The sequence below is a fragment of the Cavia porcellus genome, unplaced genomic scaffold, assembly GCF_034190915.1.
Source record: "Cavia porcellus strain 051 isolate PalLab524CR breed Dunkin Hartley unplaced genomic scaffold, mCavPor4.1 scaffold_3, whole genome shotgun sequence".
NCBI classification, from domain to species: domain Eukaryota; kingdom Metazoa; phylum Chordata; class Mammalia; order Rodentia; family Caviidae; genus Cavia; species Cavia porcellus.
In genome coordinates, this window is record NW_026947486.1 from 105,106,901 (window position 1) to 105,120,254 (window position 13,354).

The following is a 13,354-nucleotide window of genomic DNA, read 5'->3' on the forward strand; positions in this document are numbered from 1 at the left end:
AATACACTGGAGACAGAAAGAGAAGCAGAAATGTTCAAAAGCTCTTACTGACCAAAACACAGGAGCCTGGCCACAGCAGTCTTCAGACACATGTTTGCACTGGAGATGTAGATGCCAGGTGGACAGCAGATGGGTAAAGAAGAGCATGCAAATGCCTGCCTGAGAAATCTATTTTATACTCTTTGCTTAGCAAGAGTTCCCAGAGGATGCTGGACCACATACAAAAACAGTCTTCTAGGGGCTGGAAATTTAGCTCAGCAGCATAAGCGCCTGCCTTGCAAGCAGGCAGTCCTGAGTTCAATCCCCAGTACCGATAAAAAGAAAAAAGACAAAAACAGTCTTCTAGAACTCATCCTTCCCACTTTTTCAAAACCAACTGGAGAAAAATCATGATTTAAGGGGATTCCCCATGCTAAACACCACCTTCTAGTAGCAATGAATAGGCAAGCTACAGCTGGGAGCTATTTCTCGGGGTGAACCCTGAGCAGCAGAGCCTTCCCTGGCAAAAAACAAAAAAAATCACCAGAAATGGGGCTCTGAGGAGCTATTCTGCTTGTTAGTAATGGTTTTTTTTTCTCCTTGACTACAATTGGTTACCTATTCACTGGGCAATGGCTAACCTTTCTGTTGACTTCCAGACCTAAGATGCTAACTGCCTTCCTGACACCCCCACTTAGCTTCCCGACACCCAGAGCATATTAAAGTTTGCTGCAACCTGAATTGTATACAGTTCAAGAACTACCTTTTAGGAATACAATATGAAGCTATGAATATACAATTAAGCATATGGTCTTAGAAGAAGCCACACAAGTTCAAGGGCCTGAAGCTGAAACTTCTTTAGATTCATAATAAACCAACCTTTGTGCACAAGTGCCTTGAATGTCATATGTGGAAAAGTGAGTGTACTGTCTCCCATCCATCCTGACATTCTGGATAGACAGACTCTTATGTGACACCCTGAACCTGACTTCCTGATATTAATGCTCCCATAAAATCATGTCCCTTTTGAGTGTGATTTGCTTCTGATCTGTAGAATATTACAAAAGTGATAGAACACATGTGATTATGTGCCTTTAATCACACTGCATCAGTATATAACATCTGTCTGGCTGAAAGGTTTTTTACTGGCTTGCAGGAAGCAAGCTGTCATGATAGGGAGTCCCATGCAGCAAGATACTGAGGGTGGACTCTGGTCAACAGCCAGTATGAAACCAAAGCCTATAGAGCACAGAAGGACATGCCTGTAAGCCCAGTTACTTAAGAATCTGAGGCAAATGATCTTAAGTTTGAGGCAAGCCTGAGCAACTAGCAAGATCCTGTATCTAATTTTTTTTTTTTAAATTGCTGGGGATGTGCCTCACTGATAAAGCCCTCACCTAAATGTAAAAGATCCTAAGCTTATTTCCCAGTACCCCTAACATAAGAAACTGAGGCCCTCAATCCTAAAGTGCACAGCTTTTCTCAAACTTTGTTATGCACGAGACTAACCAGGGGAGTTTATTGGGAAGCACAGTTCCTCCAAAGGACTCTAGCATGAGGAGTCAGTCGAAAGTCTAATATTTTTTACAAAATGCTGATTTTAATGCTACACTTTTCCAAATAATGGACCCTAAGTCCTGTTCACTTTCTTGCTTGCAGTCCTTTTAATTTGTCACTTCCCCATTCTCTTTACCGCCTCCCTAGTTTATCTCTCATGTACTCTTACCCACAGTAATGGAATATACTCCTACCCACCATCTCTCCATGTCTCAAACGTCTCATCTCTTTAATGCATATCTCATAATTACCCAAGCCTCATCATCCTAAACCCGAATTGGAAGCGTATCACTTCCTTTCCTCAAAAATTCTCAGTGATAATGAAGACAAACTTTGGACAAGTTCATTCATCATAGACCCCATATAAAGAACATACATTCAGGAAACTGTCAATGATAATAAAAATAGATTCATATAATGGAACACTACGCAGTCATTACAGTTCATGATTTCAGGACAATTTAATTACATCAAAAATTTCCCCGGTGAGATAAACATGGCTGTAAACATGCATGATCCTCACTGAACAGAATAAATGCTGAAAAGAAATTCGCCAAAAATGTTAACGGTTTTTCCCTGGGGTGAATGAAATTGCTTATTTTGAACACATATATATTTTTTCCAGGTTTCCTACAATGAGCAAATAGTGAGGAAAATCACAGTGAAAGTGCCTGTAAATGTCTATGACTCCTCAGAGTCAAGTAAATTCTGCTAAGCCTGGAGGAAAGCCCATTCAGGGTCCCAGTTACTTTATTCATCCTCATTCCAAATGCATCTACCCTCCAGCCACAGTGAACAGCTCACTCTTCCTCAGCTGCGAACCATTTGCTCATTTATTTATCATTCACTCAATTCCACTTTCAATCTCATAGCATTTTTAAGCCTGCCTACCTGAGAGTAAGCACTGAGAAGGCAGAGGTTATGTTTAAATCAACCCCTCACCGGGTGCAAGGGACTTGATATTACAGACACTCGTGAAAGGAGTGCTCAATACAAAGAAACAAATAGGTTATAAATATCAACTAAATGGCTGCATCTTTTGCAAAATGGCTAAATAGGGTTTGGATCCAATGAGGCATCAAATCCATACATTGAGAGAAAAAAAAATATAGACATCAAACAAATATCCCAGCATCATCCAAAGGAACATACTTAACATCTAAAGTAGTACAAGGTGTGCTTCAACCCACCAGCCAACGCAGGCTTTATAAAATATGGTAGGGAAAAAGTTCCAGGTCTGTGTGGCACTGCTTTATGTCAAATTGGATTGAAGAGTCAAATACTGAAGCACCTGAGTACTGTGAACACCACAAAGCCATCTGAGGAAAACAGGACCTGGACAGAGGCTGCTGGGAAAATCCAAGAGAACAATGCACTATTTCAAGCAGTATTCAAAGGGCAGGAGTGCCAATAAGAGAAGAGAATGGGAAGAAATGCAACATCTGCTGAGTGTGCAACCAAATTCACACTATGGTAGCACGTACCACGTATCTGTTGGTACCGTTATTATTTAGTCCAACTTAAGAACTGGCATCCTCATGTCACAGATTGACACACTGAAGCCCAGATAAGTCACGCCATTTTCCCAAAATCGCACAATTAGTGTGTGGTCTTCCTGATTCAGCCCCAGATTCTTCACTAGACAAAATCCTAATTGGTTCCCATCTTCCACTACAAGTTCAGCTATGGTTTCCCCAAGATGCCACCAGAGAACCTTTCTATAAAACCCATTCCAAATACTCCACTTTCCCAAGACCTTCATCAATTTTCCATTAGCTAAGAAAGAAATGTCCAAGCATCTTACCATGTGATGTGAGATACTTTATGACCTGGCCCAGTCTCTATTTCCAGCCTCCCTCCTACCATTACACATGCTTCCCAAAATCATCATCCTCTCTCTTACGTAAGCATCTTTGCAAACAATATTCTTTCTGCAATTTAATTTGTCAAACTCCCATTCACCTCCACTCCACTCAAGGCTCAGGTTATATATTGCTTCCTCAGAGAAGCCTCCCTATAAAAGGCAAGTACATAAATTAGCATCTCCTTCCTTTTGTGTTCCTCTAATATACTACATATAAGTCAAATGAAGCATGCATCCAAAGTATTCTGTATCCCTTACTGGAGTTTGGGCTTTTCAAGGATAAGGTAATCTCAACATACTCTGTACTCTCATATAACAGCTACTATATAAGAACATTTAATAAACATTTATAGGAAAATGGCAAGTTTAATCTAAACACCAAGGCAAAATATATTCTAATTACAGAGGTAAAGGTAGGCAAAAGTCAAGTCAGCAATCACATGCTTGTGCACACACATCCCAAACTAAAATGTCAACACTGAATTAATTATAGCAAAACAGAGACTCAGTCAATGTCAATCATTTCCATTCATCCTGGGTAACTTACCAATATCAGAGATATGAATGTTGGCAGTACTTGCCAATGAGGACACATCTGACTGAGGAACGTGGTAATAACACTGTGTCAAATGAATTATATCCAACAATGCAAATACACCAGATACGTGCCTAGGTGTCAAAACTTCAAGTAACCTTGATCTCTCATTGGTGATCCATAACAATAATGAGAATAATTTGAATCACAGTCTCTGGGATTCCAGGTGGGAATCACAAAGCCCATAAATGATATTCACAATGATAAGCCATAAGCTTGATCCAGAAGATAAATATGGCCTCATTTATCAGCCCACAAAGTTAGACAAATTCCACTTAGCAAAATTCTGGGACAATGCTACAACATGCTTTTAAAAGAATAGCACAGGACTCCTCCCAAACACTGAAGCATAAACGCTGTGGAGTGATAATTTGCAAACTCTAACAATGCAAATTCACTAAAATATACACTAGGAATACTTATCCTTTCAAGACTCATAATTTTACTTACAGAAAAGATTTCATAGTTTATAAGTATAGAGCTCTGGAGTTCAAAATGCAAACTGAGATAGTATTTTACACATAAATTAATGTTTACCAGACCCATGCTGTTTCTTTCATCAAAGATCTTTTATGAACTCAACTATTTTTCATCCTATTTTTATGATCACTTCAAACTAGGCAAGATGCCAAGTTTCTAAATCCAAGGAAGCGTTATGTAAACAGAATTTTGAAAGTTTATCAATAAGATCACCCAATCACATTTTACTGAGGTGCAGGCTTTGTTACCCTATATTTCTAAATGGCCTGTACATATATAGCAGATAAAATTCCAAAAGCTGCCTAGAACCTTCAGAATAGTCAATTTCAAATGCACTTGCTATTTAAAATATAGACTTTACTACTGTCCAAAAAGCTAATGGTATTCACCATAATAAATAATGATTTTTTTACTTGTCCACCTTACATACAGAAATAAAGGTATATTAAAATATATATTGGGTTGAGTAGAAAAAGAAGCTGTGAAAGCATAAATATAGTGAGAGAAATTCCTTCTACTTGAAGGTGAAATAAGGAACAACAAATGATACACAGTTGGCCAAGCACAGAAGGAAAATACTGGGGAGAAAATAAAGGTGCATCTGCACTGAACATATACAGGCGTCTTCTTGTCATCATGCCCTACACAAAACAACAAATATCCACAGAGAGTTTACATTGCATTAGACATTACCAGCAATCTAAGATGACTTACAGGACATGGGAGGATATGTACAAGTTCTATACAAGTATTATGCTGTTTTTATGAGGAAATTGAGCATCTGTGGCTTTTGGTTCCTGGAAGGGAAAGAAGGTCCAGAGACAAATATCCTACAGATATTTAGGGACAAGTGTAACCTCTCTAGCTAGCTCCAAATGTAACTGCAACACTATAACATTCATGGAAATTATTTACACCAAATTCAGAATCCTGGTAACTTCCACATATGCAGGCAGGGAATAAGATTAGCAGGGAATGCACAAAGGCTTCAACCGCATCAATAAATGTTTTGTTACATTTAACTGTTGATTCCATGAGCTCTCACTGGATTATTCTTCATACTGTTTTGATATCTGAAACACTTCCTAGCGATTATTAAAAGCCAGTACTCAGGTTAATCCCATGAATTCCTTTCATTAGACATAACTAAAAATAAACGATGCTCGTGTTGCTGAAAGGAGAGGCGTTGTTTCTTAGTAAAGAGAAACTTACCAAGATGTGAAGTTGGAAGCTACCTACCACTCTAATTGCATAGACAGTCTTGGAGTTATAAATGAAGAATATTAATAGCCAAATGTATCAAACACTTACTATGTGACAGGCACTGTGTTAAGCACTTTATACAAATTATCTTCTTTAATCTTCATAGAAATCCACTGAAGGAAGCACTAATATGATTTATGCTTGACAGATAATGAAGTTGGTACTCTAAGAGGTTAGGGAAATTGTGGAAGGTCACGTCCCCTGGAGAGGGTGGGTAGGGCCTTAACTCCAACTCCAATCCTCCAGTTCTTTCCTGAGTCTCACCTCCTTTTCAGACCATCTCACTAAATAACCAAAGCTACAACATGAGCTGTCTTTGGGGAAATTAGCAAAGGCACCCTTTCTGGAAGTTACAGCCCTTCATGGACTATGAAAATTTAGGCCTGCTTACCCCTAGGCCCAGATGTCTTTGTACAGGGTCCCTGCATAACTGGATACTGTGGTGCTGCCCTCATTTTTACCTGCCTCTGCCTGTAGTACTGCTTCTATGTCCTACATTCCTCCTAGAATGCCTAAAATGCCTGTCATAATCGGTCCCGAATGCCTGGGGGAACTACAGTGTCCCTATGTTTCAAAGAAGATTCCCTTGCCAGTGAACCCTTTCCTGGATCAGTGAAAGCCTATAATGGAGGCCAGTTGACTGGTCCCAGCAAGCCTGCTTCCTTGGTGCCCAAGGAATTGGTGTACCAAGCTAATGGGACCAGTTTCCACATGTGGGCAATGTGCGGGACAGTGGCCTAGGCTCTAAGTGGAGCACATGGATCCCCTTCAGATTGATGGCTTTTAAACTGCATTTTCTGAGCATCATGGTGGTCCAAGCAGCATCTTAGGAAACATCACCAAATAAAAGAATTTTGACTGAATAGGCACACATGCATCCAGGTCACAATTCCACAATTTGTGTATCCCAACAATTTGTGTCTTATCTCCACTGGTGTCTGTGTAAGGTTTCACTTGAAAGAAAAAAAAAAAAAACCTTACAGATAGCATCACTCAAAAGTATCAAAACCATTCCCCTAAATCTTTTCAACCTCCACCATCATTCCCAGACTCCTAAGTCCTAAGCATTGTTTTGTTCATGCATTTTTACCCCCAGGTCACTAGAGTGATGTTTCCAAAGCACGCATCAACCTCTTCCCTGCTTGTGGCCTCTGAACTCCCAAGTCCATTAGCTAAACCTCCTAACTCTGCTGATACCTAATTCCCACCTCTCTTTAGTTTCATCTGTTTCTATCCAGTTCCCACATACACGCCTTCTTTATACTAAGTCATCACCACTGCAACGTGACAGGGTCTTACAGACCTGTGGGACTTTGCTAGTCCTTCAACATGGAATACCCCTCTCCAACTCGCCCTCTGAGACCTCATATGCAATCTTTAAGACTCAGAGAAATCCCCTTCTGTTCATGAGACTTTCCTTGACCCTCCTCCAGTTTCTAATTTGGGCAGTTTAGTGGCTCCCATCCTCCGTGATTCCAACAATTTTGCATTTATTTCTCTCATATTCTTTTCACAATATGCTGTGAATGTCTGCTGTGAGGCTGCCTGGTTATTTCTCTGGATATATCTTAGCACTGCCTATAAATAGTCAAAAAGGCACTGGCCTGACATTCAAGGCTACCCTTGCCAATCCAGTATCAGTTTGCATTGTTAACTTGACCTCCATCATTTCCCTCCCCAAGCCTTGGACTCCAAAGAACTATCTTCTTCTGTTAGGCAACATGCCTCATGCTTTCTCAACCCTGTGACTACTCCTTCAGCCTCCCTCATCTCTTCAAGCTCAGACCCTACCTATCTGTCACAGTCCAGCTCCAACTGCCCTCATCATGAAGCTTTCCCAGAGTCCCCTGGCAGGAGTCACAATTTCCTCTTCCCCTGAGTTCCCACAGGCCTTTACTGGTGTCTTTATGTTTGTCTTATGCCACGTGGCAACTAGATTGTGAGCTTCTGGCAAGCAGAGTATGTCCCATTCATCTTTGTGTTCCCAGAGTCCACAGTGGTGTCCAACACAGTTTGCTGAAAGAATAAAGATGAATTCTCAGGGCTATTTTTAAAAGAAGAATCCTTATTAGGAACATGTGAAATGCAAATTCTAGATTGTGCTCCTTTTGCCTCCTTAAGAAAACTATTATTAGATGCATAATTTCTCCTAGGTTGTACAACAGACTATTCAAAGTATATTGAAAAGGGTTGTGAAAGAAACAAGAGCAAGAACAATAGAATGCCTCTAAATGGCTTCTGATGGAAGACTATAACCCAGGCTTCAACTACGGGCTTTGTAAATGCCCTCTCCTTTGTCAGAAACAGGGCTGCCAATAGACCCTGCACCCCAATGCAGGCTCTACCCTTGTCCTTTATATGCCAGCTTGTCTCTCTATCCCTCCAGTAATAATTTTCATTTGAAAGTAAGAAAAAACATATCGATTTCATACATAAATCTGATGCTTTTCCTAAAATACATAAGACACTAATAACAAATCAGCATGCCCATCTTCAGTGGTTTCTTGAGTAGGCCTGAGGACTTATCACAGTCATGTGAAAGAGTATGCTAACTCTTTTCTCTTCAATGTGTGATTTACAAATGAATGGATAAGTTAGAATGCTAATGACTATACAGGAAAACAATGGCTTATCTTCTCAACATTGTGATTATGATATTGCTTCGACATACAGCTGATTCATGAACTTTTCAAGAGTGAATAATGTATACTGTTCTATTATTTTCCTTCATAAACATTCAAGTCACTGCAATGTGACTGGCTTTCTTTTCTTTCTTACCAAAAAACAAAATAAAACAAAACAACCCCAGTGGGTCCTCAGTAAATATAGTTGTTTAAAAGTACTCCATCAAGATCTCATTTTGACATAAAAATTCAGATATGGCTCTGTATTTCTATTTTACTTGTGTTAAACCCCCCACTGTTTCATAAAAATCCATACACTTTCACAAAACTTTGAAATTATTTTTAAACTCTTTAATATCAACACCTAAACCCAAGTTGAGTACAAAGTTATATGAGACTGATTTGATGACACTTCAGTGTGCTGTTGCAGGTTAAAAGGCCATTGTGATGAAAGGGACACAATAATTCTTTCTGGACAGCAAGTCATCTGAGGAAATGACAATGTGCCCGGCCAATAGGAGCCTCATGTCCTGATTCAAACAAGAGGTTGGTGTCCAGTCTCCTACTCACATTGCTTGCACTTTCTATTTCTTCCTTCCTCTTGCTCTCTCTTCCTTTCCGCTCATGCCTAATATGGCTTCCATTTATTTGGCTACTACCATAAGTAAGGAATTTGATCTATCCTTGACTTCCAAGGTTCTGGTTTTAAGCAGAAAATATTACTCAATGAACCTTTGCACAGACTCCTAAGGACAAAAATCTTCAAAGGAGAAACAAGACCAACTTTTTCACAATTGGCAGACACCATAGTGCTCTAGAGACAGTTTAAATAGCATTCCACAAACCCTATGCCAGAATTCTGCAAACTGAAATTCATCTTTATATCATGTTCCAACAGTCAGAATCTGCTGGCAGATAGAGATTTTCTCAAATCAAGATACAAATTTTACATAACATCCGATTAGGCTAGGAGACTTGCAAATTTTATTACCTGTGACTTTTTTACCCTGAGCCAAAAACCAAAGATATTTTAATTTCCAGATTAAATATATGTCATTCCCGCACTGACTTCCACTATCAGACAATCAACAAATATTTACCAAGCGTATATTTCAGAGTAAGCAATAAGAGAGATTCAAAAGCAGTTTACAACCTGGCTGGGCCCAATCGTGAGAGAGACAGATAAACAAAATACCCACAAATTTTAAAAGTCAATTACCAGTCTAAGGAAATTTGCAAGTGCCAATGAATAGTGGTATCAAAAAATGATGTAAGAGGTACTTCTGTGACAGACCCAACACAACAGAAATGGTTTTTCTGAGGCATCATAATGTCCAACTAGAAACTGAAAAGACTTGGGTTTTAATCTCAGCTATGTCATTATCTTTTGTGCCATGAAACAACATTCCAATGCCCTTGACTGCTGACTGTCTCTTCAACACATTTGAACAAAACAGACTGACTCAACTACTTCATTAGATTGTTCTAAAGAACAAGCAATATGATTGATATGGAAAGCATGTTTAGAAGCAATACTGTGGTACTACCCCCTCTAACCCTCTCCAGGTCTCAGTTCTTTGAACAATAGGTAGGCAGAATATTGAGCCACTCTTTGAAGTCACTAAGTTTAGAATAATGATAGAAAATGGAAGGAAAGGATGAGAGGTATCACTTACTCCATACTATTGTAGGGAGTTTTAACCACCACTCAAGTCAAAAAATATCATAAATATGATACCAAGTATTTTCATGCAAATACCCCAAAAATTGCATCACAAACATAGTGCCAAAGCCTGCATTCCAAAATACCAAATCACATAAGGAATTTTTGTGCAATTAGAAGTTTAAAATCCTATGAAAAATTCAAAGGAGGGCAGCAGCACACTAAGAATGTGATTATGAGAGATGGAAAACCTCAACAGAAAGTTCTAAATCTGTATGGCTTGTGTTTAGCTGTCTCCCCAAAGCCTCATGTGGTCGTAGGTGGGGTTTTTAGTGGCTGGACCTACTGTGTGTAAAGTTGAAATTGATTTATGGTATAATATTAAGATCAAGGCCACTAGGATTAAGGATGTGTTATCAGCTTTTTATTATTATTATTACTATTATTATTATTATTATTATTATTATTATTATTATTTGTCTTTTTCCTTTTTATTAGTACCAGGGATCGAACTCATGACTGCCTGCTTGCAATGTGTTATCAGCTTTAAATAGCCAGGACAAGATATAAGAGATCAGAAAGATAAAAATAGAACCCTGACTCCTGCTCCAACTGATAGTGAACCCTGGAATAATCCAGGTGTTTCTGGTTTTAGGCTTATGCAGAATGCAAGAGTCGTGGGATCAAGAAGGCTTCCACTCAGATTTCAGAAGAAGGCCTGAGAGGCCAGCAGTGCGTTCCTGGGAGGGCAGTGTATGAAGTTATGAGTGTGAAGCCTAAAGTGCTATGGAGATGCCAGAAGTTTAGAGAAGCCAAGGATGTAGATCATCTAGGAAAACTGCAAAGACAGAGTAGAGCTGACCACAGAGAGAAGTTACGGAAGATATCACCACTGAAAGTGCCATGAGGGCAGAGCCACCCAAGCCCTTTGGAATTCACAAATTTCCACAGATTGACAGAGATACTAAAAGTGAAACTGTGAGATTTAACATTTGCCCTGCTAGATTTTAGTCTTGCTTCAATCCCATTCCTTGTTATCCTTCTGTTTTTTAACTTTTAGAAGACACAAGATAGAATAGTCTATTTTGTCTATCTTGTGCCATTAAATGTTAACTTTCTTTTCATTTATACAGGGGCTTGTAACTAAAAATTTGCCTGAAATCTCAGAAGAGACTTTAGACTTAAAACTTTTAAATATGTTAAAATAGTTAAAAATTTTGTAACTCTTTGAGATAGACTAAATTCCTTTTCTATAAAGCGATATGCATGAGTCTTTGAGGTGCCAGGGGCAGAATTTTATGGCTTGTGTTTAGATTCTCCAAAAAGGCCTCATGTGGCCATAGGTGAGAATATTTCACAGGTGGCTCGATCCAGATTTTGTAATGCTAAAGTTGACTCATGGCGAAATACTAAGATCAAGGGCACTAGGGTTATGCTACCCTTCCTAAGCAGTCTGGATAAGATATGAGGGATAGAAAGAACTGTGCTCATCCTTTGTTGCTGTGCCCCTTCTGCCAGCCATGAACTATTTCTCCTCTGCTATGCCTGTCTACCCATGCCACCCTGCCTTGGCACTACCAATTATGGACTAAAATCTCTACATACTATAAGCAAAATAAACCTTTTCTTCCTTAACTTGTGGGTGTTGAGTATATTGTCTCAGCAATAAGAAAAATAAGACAAAATCTAAGAGCTTTAAACAAAAATCAAGTGAACCATGCCCAGAAAAATATCACAACATGTGTTTCATGTGGTTTCAGTCTGCATAATTTGGGTGCCAGGTCTATAATCACAATTTTGGTGTGAGGTCTGTAATCAAAGTCAATTTCTTCCTTTCATTCTTTGTCAGAAACTCATTCCATTTGTCTCCCTACTTTAGCCTCTGATTGTAGACATGAATAAGGGATTAAACTGCACAGTATTCCAGATCCTCTGTATATCTTTTATTATCTGAAAATTATTGACTCAGCAAGAGAAAGAAAAAAAGAAAAGGAAGTCAACCTCTCAAACTGCCTAAAAGACTTATTAAAAGCCATTTACATATTGCAAATCAACAAGATCAAGAACTGACACATGTATGTGATCAAACACAACAGTGACTTTTAAACAATAGCTTTACTTTGTAGAACATTTACTTACGGTCAATATTCTATGATGCTGCCTGTCATGGGTTATTAGAGAAGGAAATGGATTCCAACCACCACAAGCATGTCATGAAGAGAAAGAGTTTCAACAGGGAAGGCTCTTATCACTAGATAAGTTCTCATTTTTAATCAAAGTCCTCTCCAAATATTAAAACTGCCTCGGTGCTCAAGAGTCAGTTGGGGAAGGATTTATTCCACAAGTGCACCAGAGATAATAAATAACTTGGAATGTTCCAAAGATTTAACTTGAGTGGCTCACAGTGGACTAGTAGACAGTGGACTAGGGCCACACACCCAGATGTGGCCCTTCCTTACTTTTTATACTTTGTTCACCTTCTGCTACGTGTCTTCAAAGTTTTCTTAACCTTTCCTGGGTTTATGGCAATTTTCTCATTCGGAGAATTCATTCTTTGATTTCTTAGTAGAAAAATGCATCTCTCTCCAAATAAAATCAGTTTTCAATGGTCATTTACTATTGAGTCAAGCAGTCATATGATTTAAGAATATAAAGAAAAACATACAGAATAACTGGGTTCATGTCTCAGCTTAGCCACTTCTTAGCAGTGTGATCAAAGACAAATTGCTTAACTCTTCTGTGCCTTAGTTTGTAACCTAAATACATAATCTCACATTCATAGCTCTTAGTTCATAATACCACCAATTACATGAGATGGAATAATATAAACAACCTCAAAGGACTTTCAAGAAAACTGAAATCAGCCTCAAACAAAAGGCACTTTGCAAATAGCAACTGGCTCATTATATGTTTTAATGTACACATTTGCCTGAATTTTAAAAGTGGTTTGCACTGATCTGATTTATCTCCATATGGAAAGCATCCAACATAGAGTACAGACCAAACTAGACACTTAAAAGATATTTTATAGAGGCACCAATGAGAATGAGGAATGAAATGCATTCCCTGCGGGTCCCCACAGTATGCCAAGAGCAGAGTCCATGTCCTATGTATCTCCATGTCCATAGTATCCAGCACTGGCTCTAGCCCAAAGCAGGTGGTCAAATAAATGTCAACTGATAAATTAATGAGTTATTTTGTCAGATAGACCTGTCTGACCCCATGTTCCCATGTTTTTGTGGTTTTTTTTTTCTTCCATTCCTGTCCCAGCCTTTCCACCACATGGATTTTACTTTCCTCTCACCTACTACTCTCATCAGAGGGTTTGC

At 38.9% G+C, this 13,354-nt stretch overlaps 1 protein-coding gene across 3 annotated transcripts in view; it reads right to left on the minus strand.

Annotated features, from left to right (window-relative positions):
- Fgf13 (fibroblast growth factor 13) overlaps window positions 1–13,354 on the minus strand; it is a 501,298-nt gene that overhangs the window by 446,040 nt on the left and 41,904 nt on the right. The gene's annotated exons all lie outside the window — the stretch shown is intronic.